Source organism: Lepisosteus oculatus, chromosome 17 (assembly GCF_040954835.1).
Source record: "Lepisosteus oculatus isolate fLepOcu1 chromosome 17, fLepOcu1.hap2, whole genome shotgun sequence".
In the NCBI taxonomy this organism is placed as follows: domain Eukaryota; kingdom Metazoa; phylum Chordata; class Actinopteri; order Semionotiformes; family Lepisosteidae; genus Lepisosteus; species Lepisosteus oculatus.
Window position 1 is genome coordinate 13,754,178 of NC_090712.1, and position 25,005 is coordinate 13,779,182.

The following is a 25,005-nucleotide window of genomic DNA, read 5'->3' on the forward strand; positions in this document are numbered from 1 at the left end:
TATTTTCTCGTGGATCATAAATGAAAAAACATGGATAATTTTGCAGTTTCCTTAAGAACATATTTGAGTAAGACAAACTTTCAGTGATCACCTGTAGAGATTTAAGCAATGGTCTAACTGAGAAAAATATTTTACTTTTTAACCACTATGTTATGAAATCTTCAGTTGTGATTCTTTTTATATGAATATTATTTATATTAATTACAATAAGGCAGTAAAAGCATAACGCTTTGACATAGCTAAGGTTCTGCACTGCCCTACATTAAAACCACTGTTGAAAAATCTGTAACTGTAACATATAAAAACAAAAATATTTTTTTTTTCCAGTTAAGACTCAGGGGCTCCTGGTGTTTGAAAACGAATTCCAAAATTGTCAACAACGCCCAGTTAAATTTATAATGACATTCAACGATATTCATGTCTAATTAAAAATAAATATTTATCGTCTTAAAGCTGAAAGTGTTTCAATGGTTATGCCATCTGCTTCCTTTTTTGCTTAATTTTGCTAAACTGAAACCGAAACATGCTGCTAGGTTATACAAAACCCACACAGCAATTGCAATTGAAAAGCCAACTCGGTACAGAAAGTATAAGTCTAATTATAAATACAAACAGAAATATATAAAGTGTGCAATGATACAAAAACTTCTGTTTAGGCACCCTGGCTGCCTCTCATCTGAACTTAATTAAGTGTGTAGAATTACAGGGACTGGCCAGGGTATACCGCAGGCTGTAGCTCTGGCTCTTGCTAATCAAAAGGGCACATGTTGAATGCACACAACTTAGTTAAGGTTAATCCACTGAAGATGATCCCTCACTGGTCCTAATTAGGTGATAGATTGTTGAATAAGAATGCAGGAATGAAGGGGAAGTACCGTCCCGCCAGTAGAGCAGAAACTTCTAATTCAATTTAGGGCTGTGTTTTCACAGAAGCAAAGAGTTAAAGGAGTCGCTTGGAGAACGGACCACACTGTGGAGAGGACCGTTCCTTCAACAGCAGCCCTTACTGTAAAACGGTACAGACGGTAAGGCTTCTGTGTCCATTCATTATCTTTGCGATCGAGAAACCAAGGGTCATACCGCATCATTTTCAGGTCAGGGTAATGACTTCAAAGACCCGCTGGCAGTGTTTTGAAAAAAAAAACAAAATGTTATGTTTTAAGTCAAAATTTGTTGTTGTCTTTTGTTAGAAATTGCCCACACCTTTTCAACACTGACCATCAGTGATATGCTGATGACATTTCTACATCTGTGCCCATGCACAATCTCTATAGTGTAACAGATCTTTTATATGGGAAGAAAGCTGATCAGATCAATTCTTCATTCAGTATTTCAGCTTTTTTTCAGGTTGGCAACTTGAAGGACAATTACTACCACACAACTTCTTGGAGACATAGACGTATTTAATAAAATGTGAAATGAATTAAATACAAATAATGTGAGATTCTTAAACAGATTTTCTACGAGCCCATCTTCTACTTACTCTTTCAAAAGCAGAAATAGTATTAAAAGATACCATGATTACATTAAATAATAAATCAAATTAAACATGAGGAGTGTTTCAATAATAACAAGCCTACAGGAGTATGCCCTGTGAATTCAGGACAAGTCTATTTCTTACAATGTCCTCTTAGGTACAGAGCCACATGACAAATACATATTTCTTTCTGTAATATAATTATCCTTACATAGTAATAATGTTAAATTGATTAATACAGAGAGAACAAAAAGGTGTGCTTTATATTTCTAAAAGTAAACATTTCCATTTAATTTGGGTTTTTCACCAAATGAAAATAAAAACACAAATCAAATGTAGTTCTTCTCAATTCCTTTTTGAAGTGCCTGTATGATTTAAACGGACATAAAATCCCAAATCAAATCGGAAAGATCTGGTGAATTCTATGGACCAATTGTGTGAATGTGGATGCTGTTACGGTGATTCTGAACAGAACAATAGAATTACATATAATTAAAGTCTGGAGAAAATGAACAGCATTCAGAATCTCTTCTGCCTGTCATGACCTGATACACTTTGTCTTCAGGGACTGAGTATATGAACTATTAAATTTGCATAACAGTTGAGAGAATAACAATCTTGCATATTAATTAACCACTGCTATTGCCCGAAGGCCAGCAGTATTAATCTTACAAAAACAACCATAAAGAATAAATAACTCCACATTAGTATAAATAAGTCTTTTTGGGGACTTTCAGACATCCTTCATTTTGTTGATTATTGTTTGCAATGAAGTGCACTGGTTGTATAAAACTTGAATAATAAATCTAGCTTTCAAAATTCCTTCAATTTTTAATAAATGGAGATTCACAGTTTATTATGGCTAATACTAACAGCAAATTCATGTAAAATATAAATCTCTCTGCACACCAATTAAATGATATGTTCCGGGAGGTTTTTGTGTCTCTTTTCAGACAAATAATAAAAATACCCTGTCAAAGAATGTGCCCTGATTCTCGGCTTAGTGACACGTTTCTGCCTAGCTGGGGTATCTATTTCTGATTTATTAACATTTGATCCTCTAGTTTCCTGCCATTGATCAAACCTGACTAATACTCCGCTCAGCTGATGGGCTTTAAATGAAACCCGATAGCTCGACGCACAAGGAAGAAAAGCTCTACCAATTCTAGACTCGCTGGGCTTTTTTGTTCAGGATTCTTGTTTGTTTCTCTTCTCCCAAAGCACCTTAAATTCTCAGAGCACTGGGTCACTGTGACTTGGTTTCACTGCATTCCTAAAGAGAAAAATGTATATTGTTCTTGTTGCCGTTTCTGAATTTTGCAGCATCATAAAATTTCAGAATATCACAGTTTTAATTCTTTGGTTAAACCTGCAATGATTTTACACTACAGGATTCCCGTCTCAAGGGAAAAAAAGACAATGTGATGAAGAAAGAAAATGAAATACCTTGGTGAGTGTCTTGAGTTGTTTTGAAAAAACAAGACTGCTGCGCATTCGTCCTGACAGACACACTTTCTAAGCAAAATCAGACTGGCGATGTTTATTTTCTGCCCCTTGCTGAATCTTTTCCTGGCCCCAATATTCTCTGTAAAGTAAAATGTCAGATTTATCACTGAAACAGATGTTTGTGCAGTGTCAGTCATATCCTGTGGACTGTATATACATTTACACCCCATCGCCATAACATGCCTTCACCCCACTACTGATGGTCTGTATGCCATTCAATCTACAGCTAAGCCCTGGTCAGGAAGGTCACAGGCTTCTCCACATCTGGATTTGATCACTTCATGCAAAGATAGGGTCCTTCCAGAAGCTTGTCTACCTTTGCTGCGTTTAAAAGGCCTGTGAATTATGCTGCATAAGCCATCTTTTGTACATGTCCTGGAACCACAGTTCCCTACTAGGCGTACATTTGAAGATAAAAACAGTGCGCACACTGTTTTAAGTAAAAGATGACAAATTTTATAGGCTCCTGGATTTTTACAAGGAACTATTTTCTTTGACCTGAAAAAAAATCAAGCTTGCACGTCCTATGTTTTCAGCGATGGTTTATCAGTGAAAAAAACAGAAAACCTTCTGGAAAGAAATGTGATGTTAAAAAAAAATCAAGGCGTTTACCACTAAAAAATAAAACCTGCCATGTCTTGGAAAATCTACCAATACAGTTAAATTTCAAGATCCATGATTATCATATTTTAATTATATCATGCATTTCCCATGCTTATGTATCAACTATTATCATTAATATTATTTTAGTAGTAGTACTGTAAGTTTTTTTTTTATTTCTGTTACACATCCAGCATAAACTAACACTAATATTATAGAAAAAGATCAATTGTAACATGAACATAACTCAAATAACAGGGTGTCTGTCAAAACTGCAAGGAATTCTCTATGAAAAAAAAAATTCAACCAGATAGGAAAATTCCAAAAACCTTTTTTTATTATTTATTTTTAATCAGATGTTATAATTCTGAACCAGTGTATCACTATATTTAACAAATTTATTTTAATTTTATTTATGGAGAGTTTATTAGTGTAAAGGATTTATATGAACATCCAAGTACAGCACTGTTTATTTTTCAAACAGAGATCAGAACTTAGCTAAATATTTTGTGGATTCAATTTACATCATTGAATGCATAATTCTGCCTGCCACAATTATACAGACACAATAAATGTCAAAGTTTTAAGGAAGGTTAAAGTTTAGAAGGTGTTACATGGTATAACATATTGCCCCTTTTCTTTTGCATTTTAAAATCCTGCAAAATCAAAGGAATTAACTACCAAAAGATACACTATAAAATGTCTGTGGCAAACACGTTATGATAAGGACTATGCAGATACTGAAAATGTCCTCTGGTGAGCTGTCATGTCAAAATCATAATCTAAGTGGGCATCATTCACGACAGAAACATCACTTTGTATAATCTGTTAATTAAAGGACTTTTATAAACACTCCGAGTTTCACTTGCTTATAAAGAAAAACAAAGGCTAGGTAAAGAGAAACTGCTACCTTTCCAAAACATAAACATATTGTTATTTTTTGTGATAAGAGAAAATGGGAAAAGATTCTAAGGAAACGAAAAACGGCTAAGCGCAGTCACTGGAAGTGACACAAATCGGAAGACAGACAAAACTGGCGCTCGGAGCAAGGAAGTGGAGGAAGAGGAGGAGAACGGAGGGATGCCGCAAGCGTGTGAAGGGTAGGGAAAGAGACTTCCAGGAAGGCTTAGCGGGAAACTGCAGCGACCCAAGGAAAACAAATATGAAGCTATACTAAAGATGATGTTTATTGAATACATATCCTCCTGATACTGTGATACTGTATTTCTGCTGCAATTGCTGGCGTTTTCGTTCACTGTTGACCTCGCTGCCTCTTCCTCATGCTGAACTGTTGCTGACTACAGGGCCACAGTCTCTGAAATGACACATGAATCCTGTGTAGAAAGTGTAATCTGTATCTCCTCTTCTTCCTCTAATTTCACTGCTGAAAACAATTGCACTCATTCCTCATTTTAATCATTTCCAAGGATGCTGTTCAGAAATGTAAAAGATGGTGTGCAAAAGCTGAAGTGTCCAACTGTATGTAAAGCACCATTTAAGTCACAATTAAAAAGTCTGGGAGTTAATTTACTAGAAGAAGGCATCACTGTACAGCCCCACCACACTGCGTCTAAGTTATTTAGAATAGCACAATCAATTGCTTATTGAGTAACAGTGACAGAACCAACACTACAGATAAAATCTTGGATCGACGTAGGAATTAAGCGAGCTTTCATTAATACAAATAGGAATTCCACCCCAAACTGCAAAGGGAAAAACATTCATGGTGTTAAAAAATCTAAAAAGAAGAGGAAAACATTGCACTGGGTAACAATGGCTTGTTACATTTTACACAGGACTGCAGTTTAGGCTGCACCCTCTTGCCTTGGTGTATAACTAATTCTGACGCAGGCTAGATTTCTTGTTTTTTTCCTTCTTTCAGATGGGCCGCGCCAGGCAGCTGCGGCGGCATTCTATTTGTGTGCCTAGCACGGAGAACTGCGGGAGTAGCCCTCCTCCGCTGCAAACTGCGGCTCTGCCAGAGCGCTGAGTCCAGGCCGTAGATGGAGGGACGAAACCTGAGTCACGAGTCCCACTGCTTGCAGCCCCCAGTTGCCTTTGTCGTGCCGACATTGACAAATTATTCATCTCAAATCACAGCGCACCACCGCTGTCAATCAAAGTTGGGGGGGAAAAAAATTATTTTGATGAGGCTAAATGAACCGTAGAAATGCATCACTCACCAGGCTTAGAGAGCAGGGGGGGCAGCAGTCCCTCTCCCTCTGTGACACTGGGCACCAAGCCCCTGCTCCAGCATTAACCTGCATGGGAAAGCAGGCCAGATTACTTTCTTTTGTTTTCTCAGCATTAAAAACAGTTTACTTTGGCACAAGGTTACCCTGAACTGGCTTCATTTTTCATTTAAATGTTAAGCTACACATAGTTATATACAGTTTATATACATATACATGCATTGTGTATGCATTATGCAGTGCTTTGTGTATGTCTGCAATTATTTTAGTCATGTCTGTCTCTAAAATGGCACTCCCTTCTCTCTGATTCATGTGCATTAAATAAAGTGTTCTTTGATATTTAGTCTGCAGTCATGCCTACAGTACATAGACTGGGTCTGTTGATTGCAAGTCCAAGCTCTGAAATATGTTATTGAATCAAATCACAGCTTTAAATAAAGAATTGTGATAGTTGAACAGCAATCTAATAATGTATTTTTTGAAAGTAAGACTTTCATGTAACTACTTTAATCCACAGAATTAAATCTGATGTTATAATATGACAAACGTTTATGTTTCGTATGTTGATTACATTATAACCCTCAATGCATGGGACCATGAAATCATAAGAATGCATTTGTTAGCTTTATTGCCTTAGGAAACAAACAACTAATTCAAACAGATTTCTTCATGATGAGCACATGGATACTACCAGTGAAGATAACTGTGTCATCATATAACTTCGGAAACTTTGATGAGGCTGAGCCTTTGCTTCTTCATACACGCATGTGTACTTTTAATAAATGAGAAAGTGAAAACTGGGAGATGTACTCAGGAAACATCTTTCACCAGAGATGTCCAAGTTACTGAGATATAGCTTCCTTAAGCTGTATACAGACTTGTATCAGTCAAATGGCAGAGTTTCATGCCCAGTATTTTAAGATAACATTAAATGACTTCTTCTGTCATTTTTGTTACATGCTGTATAATAGCTTAGTAAAGACAGATTTGTATATGAATATAAGATTTTAAAATATAAAGGCTATTACTCATATTTCTCACCAAAAAACAGATTTGTAGCAGGCTGATCCTCAGTGAATGCCTTAGGTATTATATATTTAAGGTGTATTTTTCTTTGGGATAAGAGGGGTTACTGAGGTGCTGGCAAAAAACACAATTGGCCTTGTGTTTATTTTTTTTTTCATTCCTGTTAGTATCTGGGCTACTGGGAACAGAGCCATGTCATGAACAGATTTTGAAAGGAAAGTTGAAATTCTGACAGACAGTAACGTGAGAGTAAAAACCTGTACCATGAAATGCACTCCTGTAAAAAAAAGGATCGTCAACTAAATTAAACTTTCTCTTGCCAATCACAAGACACAGCACTTAGCAGGCAAAAATAGCATATTTTATAGAGCAGAGAACATCTGGACAGTTACTTTGATATTTAATAAAACCGATATTAAATGAAAGTCTTTTGAGTTACTGTTTCATATCATTAATTGCTAATTACAGAGCAAACCTGGCACATACTACAAAGTGACAGAGCAAGCATCTCACACAATTCATCCAGGAAGACACACTGTGTCTAGGAAAAGCTTTATTTGCACAAGTTCGCTGCTGAATTACTCCAGGGAAAGGCAAAACCTGATATTTCCATGTACTGCAGGGAGACAATCGTAATGAGTTTATATGAAAGGAAGAAATCAGAAAAATAAGAAAGTGTATTTCTCACACTGCTAATTTTCACTGAGACTGTATGGATTTCTATTGCATAAAAAATGAAATGACTGTTTTTGTCTGTCTCCTTTTTTTCTTCATCTCGATAATACTGTAATTCACGGCTTTTATAGTATTATTATACATAGTAGAGTGGCAGCAATAATGCAAATAAAAAGTGAACAACGTAATAAATAATGTGAAAAAAATTGAACTGACTGAAAGTTAATGAAATCATCAGGAAACTGGTACAGACCAGAAAGAGGTGCCACATGTTGCCTTACCTGGCCTCAACTCTGGGTTTAGTGCTCAAGCCTGAGGACTTAAAGCTGTAGGCTGGAATAAACCTCTCAGCTCTGCAAGTGGTGAAGCTGTCGAGCACCCATAAACAGTTATTTAGACATGATTAATAGCCTAATAGAAGCAGACCACCAATGCCAGAGGTACACAAATCATGTGATAATGCTTCTTCTCTGAGGTACAATACACCTCAAGCCATTCCCCGTGATTTACATCATGCATTTAGTTTGAAGCACTTCAGTTGGAGCTCCACTATTACCTTAGATTACTCGGGATGAATTATGAAATGTTGCAGCAAATTCTGAAGCCCACATCTTCCCTGAACATAATACTCTGAAAAACCTTCTCCTTGAGTTTAATATTTTTGTCATTATTGTGACAGAAAACAAATTGTAAGAAGGATAGGCATCAGGAAAATGTAAGACTTACTCATAAATAAAGGAGAAGGGATCAGGTAAGATACTTTACAGGATTTCTGACAGACTGGTTTAGTAAACCAGCAGTTTGAGCAGCATCCATCTCCAAAACTAGAAGAGGGAATGCTCTAGCTCTTTGTCTAAGTGCTGAGCTTTCTCATATATTACTTATAACATTCACATTTGCTTTTGCTTTTCAAATACGTTTCTTATACAAATGCAGTAACAACAGTAAACAAGTTGTTTTTTTTAGGTGTGAAAAGTTGTTGGAGTTTTAACACGTTGTGTTTAATTAGGAAATTTTCTTTATTTAGGAAAACGAAGACAAATGAGTGCAAAAGACTATTGGCCATTCACTGCACATTTTCAAAAGACAACTCAGTGTCAAAAACTGCCGTGTGCCACATTAGGCTCTCTGCACTGAAAGAAAATGTAATAATTTCAAACTACAATAACCTCCCCTTGCCAGGATTTCAATTACACTTAATTATTTAATATTAAGAACACGTTTTTATCATTAACTTTGATTAAAAACAAACGTTTTGAATCATGAAGGAATCACCTCATACAGGTATCGCAGTAATTGCTGGGTTAACTTAAAACACTAAAGCTTCCTGTTTTTTTCGGTGAAACCATCACATCACTGCCAGCAATATCGTGTTTCTGTTTTCTTAATTCAATAAATGTGAACAACTGAATGTGCCTGATGCACATAATAGAATAAAACGCTGTCAAGTTAATTATCTCTAACAAAACCAAATAAGTTTTATTAGACCACAGCCCACTATTTAACCACAAGAAGACGAATGTAGAAAACAAGCAAAGAAATGGGAAATGGAAATCAATCCTGCTACCGTTTACACGATCACTAATTAAAGCCTAAAGTCCTTTTAGTTGTATCACTATCAATGTGGAACATGAAGTCTAACATATTTGCCCTCCAACGCAGATCTCTGCGGGTTATAGTTACTAGTGCGTGTAAAAAAAACCCGGGTGACACGCCCCCTCGGTAACTCAAATGGTAACAGATGTAACCCTTTTGCTGAAATGCATTAATGTTCAATTTACAAACAAAGTGGGCTAACGTAATCAGCAGGTTTTAAAAAATACGTCTATCTTGGGTCGAACTAGCGCAGCGGACAGCCGTAATGCAAATGGAATGGTTAACTAGTTCACACTATCCTTGCGTTTGGATGTCTAATGTATCATTGTGGTTGGTAGTTATAAACAACCAAAGCCATCTTCAGCCCACTGTAAACCGAAGAGCGTAGATGTATATCGAGCCCAACAAAAACATTTTTGATTAATCGCGAACCCTTGACCCGTTGAATGACAACAGCGAGAAAAATGTTGTCAGTATCTGTGGTAGTGCTCGCACATCCGTAAGAGCCCCAATACACACGGATTCGTCCTCGTTTATAAACATGGCGAGAAGATGAACTTGTAGGTTTATGTTGGAAAAGACACATCATTTCTTTCCTGATTCTTACACCACCATACCTGCTTTTAAAGGCTTTCTTCACTTCACAGAACTTTTCAGGCCACCGGAGTAAGAAGAGCGGTGTTTTAACCCCTGGTCTCCGCGATGTGGGTTCTTAAGCCCATTCATCAGGAGGTTATTTTCCTCACTGTCAGCCCCGTGATGCCTTAATGCAACGACTGCTGTTAGGGGATTAACATACAATAGTCTATATTCCAAAAAATATTAACAGTATATTATTTCATACACAGAAGAAAAGAACGTTACAGAGTTTAATACACAACTTCAAAGTAAATCGGCTCAATGCTTTTTAATATACAGTATATCCGTCTAATTTAGAAATTTAGTTGATCAATTTGATAAAATATCGATGTATTTGATTTGTTTATCCAAAAACAATTTGTTTCTCAAATATCTAACTGTATTTAACTGTATTTAAGATTAATTTATTGTCTGAAAATGTTTATATTTTAGTCAATACCGCTTTCTTCAAATATATCTACTTGTATAATATGGACCTTATTTATTTATTGGTTATATTTTATCGTATGGTCCCAACAATGTTAATTTCTCTAATTTTGTCATTAGAAATGATGCCATTACATACGAATATACAGTAAGAAAGTAAGAAAGGTTACAAACATGAGAAGGTTATTTGCATCTAGCTTTTTCAGTAAATTGTATCCATTCATTTAATGTATTTTTAAGAAACAACATGGCTTTTAAACATTCTAGCCAAAGGTAAAAGACGAATTAGTTCAGTAAGTTAGTAAAATAGTTTATCTTTTATAAGTTGACTTTTACTTCCAAGTTTTAGAAAGGAAGACATGAGCGTTTTTAAACATTCAGACTGAAACTACGTTGCAGGCATACAATTTAATATCAAATGCCATGCTTAAATACCCTAACAGACGTTATATATTAAATAAACATATGTTTTTGTTTACATCACGTTATGTTGCATTAAAATAAACATTTTTAAATTTGTTTAGGATCTTTGGATTGTTTAGGGTGCATTTCGGAGGTTGTCTCAGATATACCCTAATAAAAGTTAAAAAGAACAATGGCATTCTTTTTAGAGTCAAGTCATTAGGAGCTTTACTGTAACAAAAGAAAACTCCTATGTCACAGTGACACAGTAGCTTATAATGTGCCTTTTAACAAATCATTTAACCACATTTATGTTTAAGTCCTAACGGCATAATTATATCCAAAAATAAATATATCTTGCTGTTAAGTAAAGTGCTTCTACAGATATAGATATTTATGAGGCTGGCAAATGTACAAGTACAGATATGTGTTACACTGCAAACATTCCCTGCAAGGAAACAAAAGCTGTTATTGTTAACATTCTGTAAGAATAGATTTTGAGTAGAATGTATAAAATTGAATGAACATTCTGCAGTTTTTCTGCGCAGTTTGGGTAGAGTACTGATATAGATAATGTGTTTACAGTCTTTCAAAAGGTGAAGCTTCCAATAGGCTGGCACCAATTCCCCAAGAGGAATTGTTTTATATCAAAATCAATGTGTTATTTTACACTGGTAATTTTGCAAACTACAGGAAGTTTCTCTTGTGTAACATGGTACTGCATATCATAGGCAAAAGCACTAGGACAGTGTTAAATGAGAATAATTTCTCCAGGGCATAGCTGATAGGTTTTTCATGATATAGTAAATTATATTGTTCCATTTTTCACTTTTGTACCAGTGCATGAAAGAATAACCAATAAAGATATTAATAATAATCTCATTTGTTGTTGTAGCAGACAACTATATTATTATTTTCCAAATGCATACTACAATGATAATTATGCACTGTGAAGTGTCAGAAACCAGTTGTAATTAAAACAGTTAACCATTACTCCTCACTAATTAATTTGACCATGTTACCACAATCAAAAGCAAAACAGAATGCCAGTATCTTTGCACTCATGTTCATATCTTGCTTAACGATTTTCACTTTTGCCGTTGAATGAAAAAAAAAATATATATATAACAAAATCCTCGGTTTCGGCCAAGGAAAGACTTTCATGAGCAAAGAACACAAGAGTTCATTTTGCAGTCAGCTGAGCTGGGTGCTGATCTGTTAAGGTGCAGGTTTCCTTCCTGTCAATTGTGACAGCGTGTTTGAAACAGGATTTACAGCCTTGCCCTGTTAGAGGGTGACATTGCTTCAGGCATCAAATGTAAAGGATATGTTTTCCCAGTAGACTAGCCAGGTAACAAACTCATAAAATTCCAGGAAGCCTTAGACTTATTATCCAGAAATGATTCAGACAGTACTTATATTTTATTCAAAACTCTGAGACACTTCCAGTTAGTCATTCAATTTGCTCTTGTTATCTTTTGACTTCTTAACCCCTTAATAACTGTACAGTGTCAGTCAAGCAATTGTATTTATTATTTTGGCCAGTGAGTGCCAGTGTTTGAATACATGACTGTCTAATTCATTTGGCCTTCCTTTTTTTCCAGCACTCTGAGCCATCAGTGTGGCTCTGCTTTTCCAGTGAGGTATGAATTACTTTCTTTAGACTGTTAGTGTCAAAATCAAACTTATAAACAAGTGTGTTGAAATGGCATGTCATGCAAGGGTAAATGAGTCTGTTACAACAACACACAGGGGAAATTTGGACTTTTATTTCTTTTGTGATTTTATTTTCATAATTGAGAAAACATGTATTTGCCTCCGTTTCAGTTTTAGCTGAGTTTTGTAGCGGATCTTTTTCATTTAGTAGGAATTCGAAAAACTTCCTGTTCTCACTTAAACATAGTGAACATTTATTTTTTCAGAGTGACCCTTGAAGGCGTCCACTGGAAGATCAATACCCAAACTATTTGTCAGATTTCCATAAAGGAGATCTCAAGCTAATCCACGCATTTCCCACGTTCATTTTTATACATCGACTAAGCAGCTTCACATCTACAATTTTCAGAACAAATTTAGATCAAAGGCCTACTTAAGCATGGGTTTAGTATGAACCCATGTCATGTGGAAATACAACAAACAATTTCACCTCAACACAAGCCAGACATCATAGTGATAGACCAGACCACAGGGCTGCTCTTTATTCAAAGCAAGTTTAACTTATAGATTTATACTGTAGTTTTGTAATCTGCATTGAATTGACTGCCAAAATGCAATCAAGCAGTAGCAAAAACATAACACATAAAATTGGAGAGTTCTACATAGCAATGAGAAGGGGAAATGTTTTCAATGTATAGGAATGCTGTACAAATAAGAAGATCTTAGGAACTCCATAGGAAAAATAACCCTGTGAGTTATTCTTTAATCAGACGTTTACATTTTTTGTCGTGTAATGCATACCTTGAGAAAATTGTTTTTGTTTATTTTGTCTACTATGGCAAGCCTGTTTTGTCTTGTGTGGCATGATTCTTCCCCCCTTTTAGTTTGGGACTGCCTCTCAAGGCCTGCTTACTCAATGCAGACCAAGATTTTGCTAAAGGTTGCAGTGTAAGCTCTTGATTTGAAATGATGGTTCAGTTGAGTTGACCAAAAACATACCAGCTCCAGCTAAAATGTAAATAAGGTGACTTCATTTTGGACTTTAGACTTTTGAGTGTCTCAAACAAACTAAGTGGCCAAGTTATAAACGTCAGTTCCCTTCAGGCAACCCCTGGCTTCAAGTATCTTAACGAGCTAGGTGAGATGAATGACACCTGAAGGTGGAAGCAGAATGAAACTTGGTCTCATTCTGTCCGTGGTTTTGGTCTTTTGAAGCAAGGTCACACTCTGTCAAGATGTGTTTGGAAGCTGGTGTTCAACAGCTTCTGAACATTAAATCACATAAAACTCATGCATCTTCCATTGGTCTTATTAGTCACCTTTGCATTCATGTAAGACAAGCATCCTCAACTGTAACGGACAGCCAAAGGACAAATGAGCTGTGAAAAATGTTTATAAAGGAGATGAAAAATAAAAAGTCAATGGCCCTTCAACAGCAGCAATTATTGTATTATTAATAATGAGAGATCTAATAACTACAACACAGAGTGAGCATCTCCCCCAGCATAGAGAAAGTCAGAATCCAAGAGTTTACCGGCATCACCCCATTAATACAAACTCCTGATGTGACTGAAGTGACCCTGTTGTTTAATAAAATCCTATAGGAAGAGAACTCCATCAACAGGTCTTGATATTTTGAGTCTTGCCTGATGGTGTAAAAATCTGTTGTTAGTCTTTTAAGCTCTCAGCAAATAAAAGTGCCTACGTTTTCACTCGTCCCGTGCACAAAGAGATGTGTATTGTGGGTTTGGATTGAAAACCTGCATAACTGCTACAGAGGCAAGTCAATAACCTGCTGTTGGGATTTCACTAAAGACTTTAAGGTCTCATGTATCCAGTCAATACCCTTGCATTAGCTGGCTGATAAGTAGCATTTTTTTTTTGGTTAAAGACAACTTTCCTTTATACAACATGACCTTATTTTCCAAGATCATTAATCATGTAACATGGATATATATCTCTCATTTTTTTCTCTCTGAGGACATTAAAATGTAAAGAAAGTACTTGTAGATGTTTAAATTGCATGATATAGGGGAAATGTCTATTTAATTTAATTAATTTAATGCAAAGAATGGTTACAAATTATTATGGATTATTTATAACAATTCAATTTGGATATTTTCAAAGAGAATAAGCTCTGATCTGAAATAAAGTACCACTTTGTTACATCAGTTTTGGTAACAAAACATTTTAATTTAGCTTCCTTTGCTACAGCCATTTTTAAAATGATTTACATATTGGTTTTGGTGTCTATAGGAAAGTTGCTCAAAAAGACATTCTCTGAGATCTTCTCTCAATAATGTCATAAAGAAATGAGGATCATTCAAGAAGTTTGAACTGCCAATAATCATATACAGTACCTACATACTAGCCTTTCAGTTATAAATTGAGTGTTGAGGTATGCTGAAACAAAACAGTTTAATAGGCCTGCAAACACAACTTTTAGAAATAATACATTTTCGAATGCAATGGGCATTTACACACACGATTAGCAGTGAACACACTTATGATTAGCGCTTGTTTGTTAGTTAGAATACTAACATCATCTAATAAAATAAAGGTAAGAGAGGGAAAAAATCTGAATATGTTTCACCATTATGTGTTATCAATACTTGAAAGAAACCCTTAACTGCAGTTTTTGGAGTGCAAATGTTTTTTCTAAGAAAAGGGGTATTTCAAACTGTCATTTTTTGTAATGTTATGTTTGACTATATCATTTCCAGTTGTTGCTATGTATTGAAAAACTGTGAATCATCACACTCTTGAAAACCAATTTCCATTTCCATCAGCTAAGCCAGTGAGCTCTCCAGAGACTGAACATTTTAAACATTTCCCACATTGTTTATCCCTAATGAGTTGCTTTGGTCCGGTCTCACCAACTAATTGGCCTAGTGTTTGCCTTCTGCTAATCTATCCCTCATTTTTCTTTGCAGTTTCATCTTCTTTTATTGTGTTTTTTAATTCAGCAGACATGAAGAGCTTCCTTGAATAAATATTTATCTTGTCAAAGCCGTTTGGTACGAATCATCTGCATATTTAATTCTTGATTGTTTATACTTGAAAACATGCATTCGGACGTTACTGAAATGCCTTGATCCTTCTTCTAATTTGAAGATCATGTCATAGGCCCTGCCTACCAGCAGGTTAACAATGCAATGGAATCAACCATGCACCAGCCAAGAATCTTGTGCAGTTTAAACTGAAGGAAAGCAAGCACTGTAAAATTTATCTGGGCTTCTCACTGCAGTTTAGAAGAGAGATTCCCTGCAAGTTAGAAACTTTGCTGAATCTACACTTTGAAACATATGCAACAACTATGGACGACTGTCCTGCAGTCACTTATGGATGTATCTGGGATTTGCAAGACACACTTAAATATGGTCAGAACATTTTATATGCAGTGTGATATTAAAACAATATCTACTGTAAGAGAAACTAAAAAATTCTAACCTTACCTGATTGTGAGATAGAGAAAGGTAGAAGGGAATACATCCAAAAATGTAGGTATCGAAAGGATAATCTTTACACATTGTGTGCAGCGGAATGGCAAACATCACAAATGGGAAGACTTAATGAAGTGAAAATACAAACCGGATTATGATTTCAACAGACAAAAAGCAAAGGTTCATGAGAATAACATCTATCAAGGAAAAGTAGCACTCTTTTAGTTGTCCTGAATGATGGGAAAGAACAGCATTCCTTTCAATTAGGAGGCATCATGCACAGAGTCAGAGAATTGGCCTTCTTTGCAGTATATAATCTGAGATCCGTCATTTCGAGCAAGGAGAGAGAGACCAACAGTTAAGCCTAATTATACACCAACAAAAACTAAACTGTTATAAAACTTAAGCAAAGTAAACAAAACAAGGTGATATAGTTTAGCTTACAAAGCTTTTGCCAATAAACCACCCTAAAACTTCAGTGTGAGACCATGAAGACTTTTACAGGGAAAACTGGAAAACTAAATATTCTGGTTACGTCATCTGAAAAACTGAGCTTGTTCTTGCGGAGTATTTTCCATTTTCAGTCATTTAACTTTTTACTGCTTCCCCAGATTGAGTGACACATGATGGCTGTGAAGCAGTGGGCTGAAAGCTGAACCTTTCTTAGTTCATATTCTTTTTAAGATTATGAACTCATTGATTGCAAAAAAAGCAATCCAGCTTTATGAGAATAAAATGTGTCATGGTGTGTATTCTAAATTAACCATTTCATTTAGTCTTAAAATGAATTATTATTTAATAATAATAATCATAATTTAGCATTTAACCCCATGTTAAAATTGTCACAAAGTTTTTATTTTGACCTAAAAGGCACAGTAATTATTTTAAAGTATGAAGAACAAAAACAAGTGCAAGGTCCATATTTCCACTGATTGTTATTAGCATCCGTATAAAGGCAACTGTTAACACAAAGGATCTCGGGATTGACAATTCTTCACATTTGAAAAGAGTCACAGTAAATCTTATAATTGATGCTGTCAGTCCACAGGAAACTTGGCTTGTGAAACCAGTCTGTAGTGTGGTTGCATGTTCCTATGTGATAGATATGACTGTAAGAAGCAGGTCAGTCTCACTTTTAAAGGGCATTCTCTGTGTTACTGATATTCCCAGAGCTGCACAGACTAAGTACCATGGTTTAACTACTGCCAGGCATCAGGCCATCACAGCTCTCTGACATCAAAAATATGGTGTGTGAATTTATGATTCCTTGTGCAAAGCAAAACATAAACCCTTACTTTTACTGCAGAATGAAAAGTTATACCACTTCAATAAAATGTCAAATTTTCATCATGCCGCTAAGACAGCAGTCATTCACACTATGTGTAGCTTCAAACATGTGACAAACTCCAATTGCCTACTTAAGTGTGAAAATTCATTTTTCACAGTAGACAATCACATCAGAGTTTTGTGGCTACAAGCATAACCAAAATACTGTAAGGAATGCATGGTAAACACTTGTTCTCTATGATAAATCATTCATTTCAGTTTCAGTTTGTTGACAAACGGTTTAGGCACAATGTGCCCAACATGTTTCTGTATAACATCTTTATAAACTGAATGTAAACACAAAAATGAGGAAAAATTCTTTCTAATGCCTTAGGGAGATCTTACATTACTATCATTTTCCATAAAGAAAAAAAGGCCTTGTATTATGATCCATGTGAGGTTTGTTTTTCACCCGTGAAAATATTTTCCTCAAAAGAAAAAAACAATCATTACGATAACAGTGGTTTACATGATGTTGTGGGGGAAACATATATAAAGTTACTTAAAGGTGACACCTTTAACAACTGCAAGGCTGGTATTTCGATACATGGCAAGGAAACATGGACTTTCGTCTGCTGTCTGTGTGGTTTTCTTTGAAAGCAAGTACGAGGTACGACCTACTACCACTACAATTGGCCTGATACTAGATACCAACAGAGACTGTCAATCCCTCACCACTTTAACAAGAGCCCCACTTGTGTCCAGTTTTTCTCTGTATGGTGGACATGGAAATATAATGACTACTCTGTATTGTTTACAGCTTATTCATTACTTGTCAGTGAAACACTGCTTGTAATGTTGAGAGTAGCTATTATCTTCATTAATCAGATGTGTCCCTGTCCTGCTTGCTGTGCATGTTTGCAAATCTCTTCAAATTGTGAATTTGAAGACTGAAGGAACTTGCAGACTTTCAGAGCAATGAAATAGTGGAACTCCCCAGATATCTGCCTTGCTCTTAGCCACTGTTTGTTCATTCATACAGGTGAAAGCCGCACCCCTCAGAGGACAGTTCAAAGAGAGTTATTGGCTAGCAATTGCCACATGCTAACTGTAAACATGGGTATCTCTGGGTTAGAGCTCAAGAGACAGAGAGATCAATGAGACCCTTGGTCTTAATTCCAGCTCCATCCAGCTCTTTATTGACATGAACCTCTTGAGATGAAGAGCATGCATCTTAGAAAATGGATTTATTTAATACCACTAAACAAGAGTTTCCCTCATTAGTAAGAAGCCTGTTGATTCACATTGTTTTCAACCAGCAGTGTTATTGTCTCCAAGAGGTCAAGAATCAAGTAATACTAGTTATGTAAGGTTTTGTTGTTCTGTAGAATAATCACTGGTATTTATTGGAAAATGAAATGAGAAAGGTTACATGTGCTTTATCTTCTGTGGCTTTGGAGTAGGGTTGCCACCTTTTCAACAGACAAAGAATGGACAAATTTCAAAATTACTATTTTTATTTTCTTCCTCTCAATTTTGATTGTATTTAATTGTACATTTCACTAAAAGATACAGGTTAAAAACTTGCTTTAACAAATTATTCATTTTTAATATAAGGTGTATACATTATTTGGAATCTGACAGGAAACATCTTGTTAGATAAGCAACATTTTAAATTCTATGACTACATAGTTGTCTAGCTCTTATTTCAGGTAATGAAAATGAAACATTATTTAAAACACTGAAACTGCTAATTACAGAGTTTAAAGGTGACAGCGATCACTAATCCCAGAGACTATGATTTTTTTAGACATCTGATAGTATTACTTCAAACAAAAAAGATGAAAGTATTGCTGTTGCACAATAATCATAGTAAGGATATTTTAAGTAATTATGGTTAATGATAATAAACATTATAAAGGCTAATTACAGGGCAATTAATACATTTTGCTACATTGGGATGTAGTGAAGATCCAATGGCTGCTAATTGCTTTTAAGAGAGAGTATGAGTATGTCCTGAAATAAACATTGACATTTGAAAATGCAAAGACTAGATATAATGCATGACATTACACCTAAGCTTTAAATCTTCCTTAGCTAAGACTGTTGAAACAAAGAGAATCCTTCTGGGAATAAGAGGTTAGTTACATCTGTGGAGAAATCCCAGTGGAATAGGAGTGCAGCCTGAAACAGCAAAAACACTTACATTTTGCATACTTATCATTACTCACTAAAAGAGAAGGTGCTGTTCATTATCCCCAAAGGTATCATCATTTCTGAACTGACTTTTGTAAATAATAAGAGAAACTCAATTCGCAGCATATTTCTGAATTTGCAAAATAGCAAACAAATTGAGCTGTAAACTGAACAGAGAACAGGTCCAGTGTATACTAAAGCAAAATGAGAGAACTTTTAGCCTTTTTGATTTTTCCATTTTAGAGCAGAACACAAAACCGCACTTCCACATTTCCCTATTTAATAATGTGAAGGTCATAGATGTATATAGATAGTATTGCTTATTCTGGCATTAGAACTTTAGTAATTGTATAAAAATATGCATCTGTCTAGATGAAAAACCTCAACCATAACTTTGCATTCTATCCCATTTCAGAAAAAGCAACAGATCAGTTTAAATCTAACCTCCCGCCCCTAATGGAATGCACCCTTTTACCTTTCCATGGAAAATAAATTAATGGAAAACAAGAGGCCATGAAACGGCCTCTGGCATGGACTAAAGCAGAAAATAAAATCTCAAAAACAAAATGTTATGGATAGAAATAGGCATGTTGCATTTGCAGGCTATATTGTTAACACCATTATCTCAGAATACCCCTACCAGCTCCTCAACACTGAGAATCCAACATGCACTACAGCGCTGGTACAGGTTTGTCCTCCAGTGCCTCTGTCTCCATTCATTCGGGTGAATAGCAGATTCCTAAGGGGTGTCAGGTTTCTGATCACCATAGAAACAAACTGGGAGGCAGTTTCATTAATCATTTAGAGCACACGAAGTCTAGGTCAGTCTGATTGCAGCATATAGGGTATCATCCTAGCGCCACATGGGACCCTGTTGATTTGAATTAAAAAAGATTAAGCTGCCCCTACGACGCCCAGCATCATCAGTTTGGGTTCTCATATAACAGTATTCTCTGGAGCCGCATGGATTAAGAGATTGAAGCTATGCATTTATTTTTCAAGACTCAGTGAAACATTAGACATGTGCAGGTGTCTAAGGGAAAAAAGGACAAAGATCACGCATAGCCCTTTTTCTTTTTTTGGACTTGTTGCTGTTCTTTTGAAACTGGAAACAATAACTCAATTTTATTTCTCCACTGACATTTCCCATTCTTTCAAGCCATGAAATGGTGCGTTTGTTACCAAAGCTCTATAACGTAATAGGAATACACGTTTATGAGCTTGTTGGACAACTAACGCTGGATGCAGTGTTTGGAACACCAACTGAGCCTCCAGTGTAGGTAAACTCTTTCAGAAGAGATGAGGGTGCTGCTTTATCAAATGCAACGAACAGGAAAATGACCAATAACAACAGAAAAACTAACCCTCCTCATCCCCTTTAATAACAGCTTGGAAAAAGATTTATTGTACCCAGGAAACCGGGATGCAGACAGCTACAAATCAAGATGACTATGAAATAGTGGTATACATATACAGCAAAACGAGCTCCCAAAGGTGCCCACTTTATTTATGAGCTTCTCCAGGACTTCAAAGAATTTCTATAACTTTGGCCAGACTATTTTATTGTTTCATGGAAGTAAGAAAACTGAAGGCGAAAGATAGATGTGCTGAGGGAAAAATTAAAGCCCTTTTGTCTCAGACAATTAAAATTCCGATGGACATTGACTCTGCGCGGCTGTTCCAATATTTACAGATTTCTTGCTCGGGCAATGTCTTTCAGTATAATAACTTAAACGTATTACTTCTGAGTAATGAATACAAGCTGCCCTGCAACTTTTTTTCTGCTATAATACAACATCCCAACAACACAGTACGACATCTGTGAAATAACAGGTCCACAGTGATTATATCGGCTTTCCTCGTTAAAATTAATGATCTTGACACCTTGCTCTTCCAAGTTACAAGACTTTTGCTGTTACTGGGTCTTGTTAATGTAATATTTAATAACTGTTCAGTAGCACTGCCCAAAGCTGGCTTCAGAATTCTGGCATTGCTGTGACCTGTGTATTAGTCCCTCTATTATTTATTATTGTTCCCTCAATAGTCAGCTTCTCCTTCATGGACTTTGGTTAACAGTAGTCGATGTGACTCCCATTTTGCCCAAATGAGATTTTAGCAACCATGTTTTCCAATTGACAACTGGACTAAATCTGTGTGAGCAATCACCCTTATGATCCCTAACTAAAACACTTTTAATTCTGGTTTAAAATAAAAAAATGTGGTTTGCCACAAATAGAGAAAGTGACTAAGAGTTTCCTTCTAGATTTGTTTACTTTAACTTTTTAAAATACATAGTTTTTAAGAAAAAAGAAATCAAATGTACTTTGATATCTAACAAAAGGATATGGTCAGCTTGCAGCTTCCAACACTGACCCAGAGTTCAGAGACAATGGAGAATGAGCAGTGGCTTGAGTGACTGGCAGACCAGTCAGCCTTTATCAAAGTTGTTATCACAGCAATTAACTCTACAACTTGCTCCTTTGAGTTAAAATAACTAGATCTGCTTGCTGGAAGACACACTGTCAAGAGGGACACCACCAATACAGACAGATTAGATAAGAACGACAGCAGGCAATGCAAAGCTAGGAGTTTAAAGTACTCCGAGCATAGGAATTTTTCCCTTTCATGCTACAGAACAATATTTTTCCCTTCATTTCTCTCCGGTTTCTAAAACTCTTTTCAAGTGCACACAAGAAATAATGGCTAATGGAGTGTGGCAGTAGCAGTGCCTGCCTCCTCCCAGTCTGTGGGGCTGCCGTGAGCTGGACAGAAACACAGGCTGGAATCTGTTGCTAGACCTGGCAGCCAAGGAGTCTAGTGTGATTTCCAGAAACTTGGCCTTTTTTACTGACAGGGGAACGGGGCTGTGGGGGTGGGGGGCTCAGGTCTTCAAACATTTTTTTTTCTTGGGGGGGGGGGGGGGCAGAGCTGGGGAGCTTAAAAGCTGATGTTTGAGCTGATGTTTTGTTATGGCCATTGTGCAACAGCATTTGTTGTCCTGGCTAGTGTTCTCCCACTGTACATGGGACTTCATTTCGAAAAACATGAGGGGGGAACACAAATACTGTCCCTCCACCAGTTATGTCAGTGCCATGCAAAGGAGTTGTTGCCCTATCCAGCCCCTGGAGTGGGGAGAAAGTGGGAGTGCTCATACAGCTTTTAGCAAGTGAAAGACGAGAACACAATCCTGATGGCATTCAATCAGTCAGACAGCCAGACTTCAGTTTATATGTCTACATGATTCCACCAAGGTCAAAGGTCAAGCCCCACCAACGCAGAAGCTATGAAACATATTGCACTCATACCTTCGGATGGAACTATCCAGAGACACACAGATGTTACAGGGTTTAAAACTCCAATTTTGTCCATGGCCTAACTAGCCAAACAAACAAAGAATAGCTTTTTTTAAATTACAGTTGCTAGCCTGCTTTTTTCTCTTCTTTCATTTCCGCTCAGGGCTCCCCCAGTTTTGGACTAAGGCTGTTGCACGCTTCTGCAAAGGCAAGTCAAAAGCTCCTCTGAAAAGCAGGCTCCATGCAAGGCTGATATCTAACATGCACAATCAATTTAACAAAATTAACTCCACTTCACTTAATTTGTGGGAGTTCATTCCTATTTCCTGAACAAGTTGATAAAAGGCAGAGTAAAAACCTTCACAGTAAGAAAACCTGCAACCTGTTCCAAGCCTAGGTTTAGTGACCACTCAACATCTGCACATTAGAAAGTCCTTGACCCTTTAACACCCAAAATGGATCAAAAACAATAGAACATTTCTTCCACAGTTTTGGCAATAATCCTGTTTTGAATACTTCCCAACAATTCCATGACTTTTGGTCATTCTGCAGTCTCTGGCTAAATTCATGTTTTTAGAGTAGTATGTAGATGTATGGTACATTAAAAAAACAATCCACCCAAATAGGCCCAGATTATGATTCATACTTTTACACAAAAAACACTAGGTGCACTTGCCTCTACTTGTATATGTTTTTACCATTGAGGCAGGGATACATTTGTAGAACTCCTGAAGAGAAACATAAATTGATACCTGAAACTTTCCGACAGGAGAGTAGCAGTTGTGATACCAGGGTCAGATATATATCACGTTAGATGGATCACTGATATGAATTCTTGCCTGTCAATCTACATGAAGAAAATACAAAAATACTGCCACTTTCATTACAAGCATGCTTCAGTTTTCCAGAAGAGAACTTGAGAGCAGATACAACAAAAAATGTATCATCACGTCTGATTAAACAACAGAGCACCTAAGCCTTGAGGTAGTAAAATAGCATGTGGTGACTCCCATGGTGTCTAATCACTGATTAATTCCAGATTCTTCTTTTATTGTAGTGAAAGGAATCTGTCCACAACCTACAAACGACACTGTCGCACATATATTTGCCAGATGACTGACCTACACTAGCCAAGTGTTTGTGCAGATTATTGGAGGAAAACAAATCTTTCTCATTCTGCAGCCATTCTGTACTCCAAAGTATCAAACTTTATATGGACAGAGAAATATAAAATGCCATCTTTGTTGCAAAGGTTTTCTTTTATTACACAAAGGTTTCATTTTACCCATTAATCAGACAGATGTCACAATATGTCTGAAAGGACCTTCCCTCTGAACTTGTGGAAGAGACAGTCCCCTGAGCTTCGGAAAGAGAACAGACACAGAATACCTTTGCTTTGTGGGAACCATGAATCCTGTGTTCGGTGACTGTAACACACAATACCTTATTGTACACTTTACAGAAATACAGTTTTACTCACTTCTGCAAAAAGTAACCTTCTCTATTGCTTAGTAGTTTTGTAGTGTATTCTGTTATGTTGGAACCCCTGTCTCTTATTTTCTTATCTCATCAACTTCAATATTTCTGTTTTATTTTCCAGCTTATCTGCATTATATGGTAGTAGTTTTTGCCTACTACCATGCCCTTGATTTACCTATTTTTTTAAATACAGAAGAACACTTCAAGCAGTCTTAAGGATTCATTCAAGCAGAATAATTGTGTTAGGTATAACATACTTTTCTTTTTTAATTTAAGCCCCCACTTTACCTTTAGTACATCTTCTATGCAACACATTGAATAAAGAGAGAATCTTTATTTAGCAAATTGTTTTGTAGCCCAGGGACACATCATGTTTGTTCAAAGTGCTTAGGTATAAATGAGTTTCTCAATGTGAAAGTCCTGTGGAAAGTTTAATAAGTTATACTCATCTGCAAGACATAATATTGAACTTCCTGCACACTGTTGAAGCATCCAGTAGTAACAATTAATCATATTGTTCTAATCTCAATCTCTTATGTGTAACAAAGATAAGCCTTAGTATAAACTTTCTTCACACCTTGAAGACCTTCGTAAGGGCTGTACAAAGTACACTGCAATCTAAATAAATTGTCATTGACAATCTAATAGTGATCCACCCTAGGGTCAACACTCCTGTGCTATAGAAAACAATTTGTTTTGCTTTTAGTTGTTTAATCCCACTGTCTTTATTTCATCACCACTTACCTTCTCTGCCACTGCTCACAGTCCTGCCGTTATAAAAATGTTCCTGTATTTGTTCCTGTATTGTATCATTTCCTATTCTATTGTTTTGTCCCTGACCTTGTTTGTTATCCATCTTAAGCTTCTCAGTTTTCTTCTGGTGCTTTGCTGGCTCTTCTCTCTGTACCCATTTGTTTAGTGTGGTTGGAATTCCAAGGCAGGCCATTTTGTTTTCTAGGCAAGCTGCCAGATGTTCCTTGCGCTGATGTTTGACCAAAGCGAAAAGAAGTGTTTTTATTTCTTTTGGATGTCGTGTTCAAAAGCTTCCTTGCTTCCTGTACCACCCGACAGTCCAAATTTTTTTAATGAAGAGGGCAAGTACTGCCAGAAAATGTCTACTGTACATTTCCTTT

At 36.4% G+C, this 25,005-nt stretch overlaps 2 long non-coding RNA genes across 2 annotated transcripts; one reads left to right on the forward strand and one right to left on the reverse strand.

Annotated features, from left to right (window-relative positions):
* Window positions 1–861: 861 nt before the first annotated feature.
* On the forward strand, window positions 862–6,286 carry LOC138223888 (uncharacterized). Its single transcript, XR_011182287.1, has 3 exons — window positions 862–1,025; window positions 2,869–2,927; window positions 5,466–6,286. It is a non-coding gene; the product is annotated as an uncharacterized lncRNA (long non-coding RNA).
* LOC107079358 (uncharacterized) lies at window positions 3,975–9,785 on the reverse strand. The gene is made up of 3 exons (XR_001480314.2): window positions 9,690–9,785; window positions 5,767–5,844; window positions 3,975–4,898 (listed from the first exon to the last, which is right to left on the reverse strand). It is a non-coding gene; the product is annotated as an uncharacterized lncRNA (long non-coding RNA).
* Between the last annotated feature and the right edge of the window lie 15,220 nt (window positions 9,786–25,005).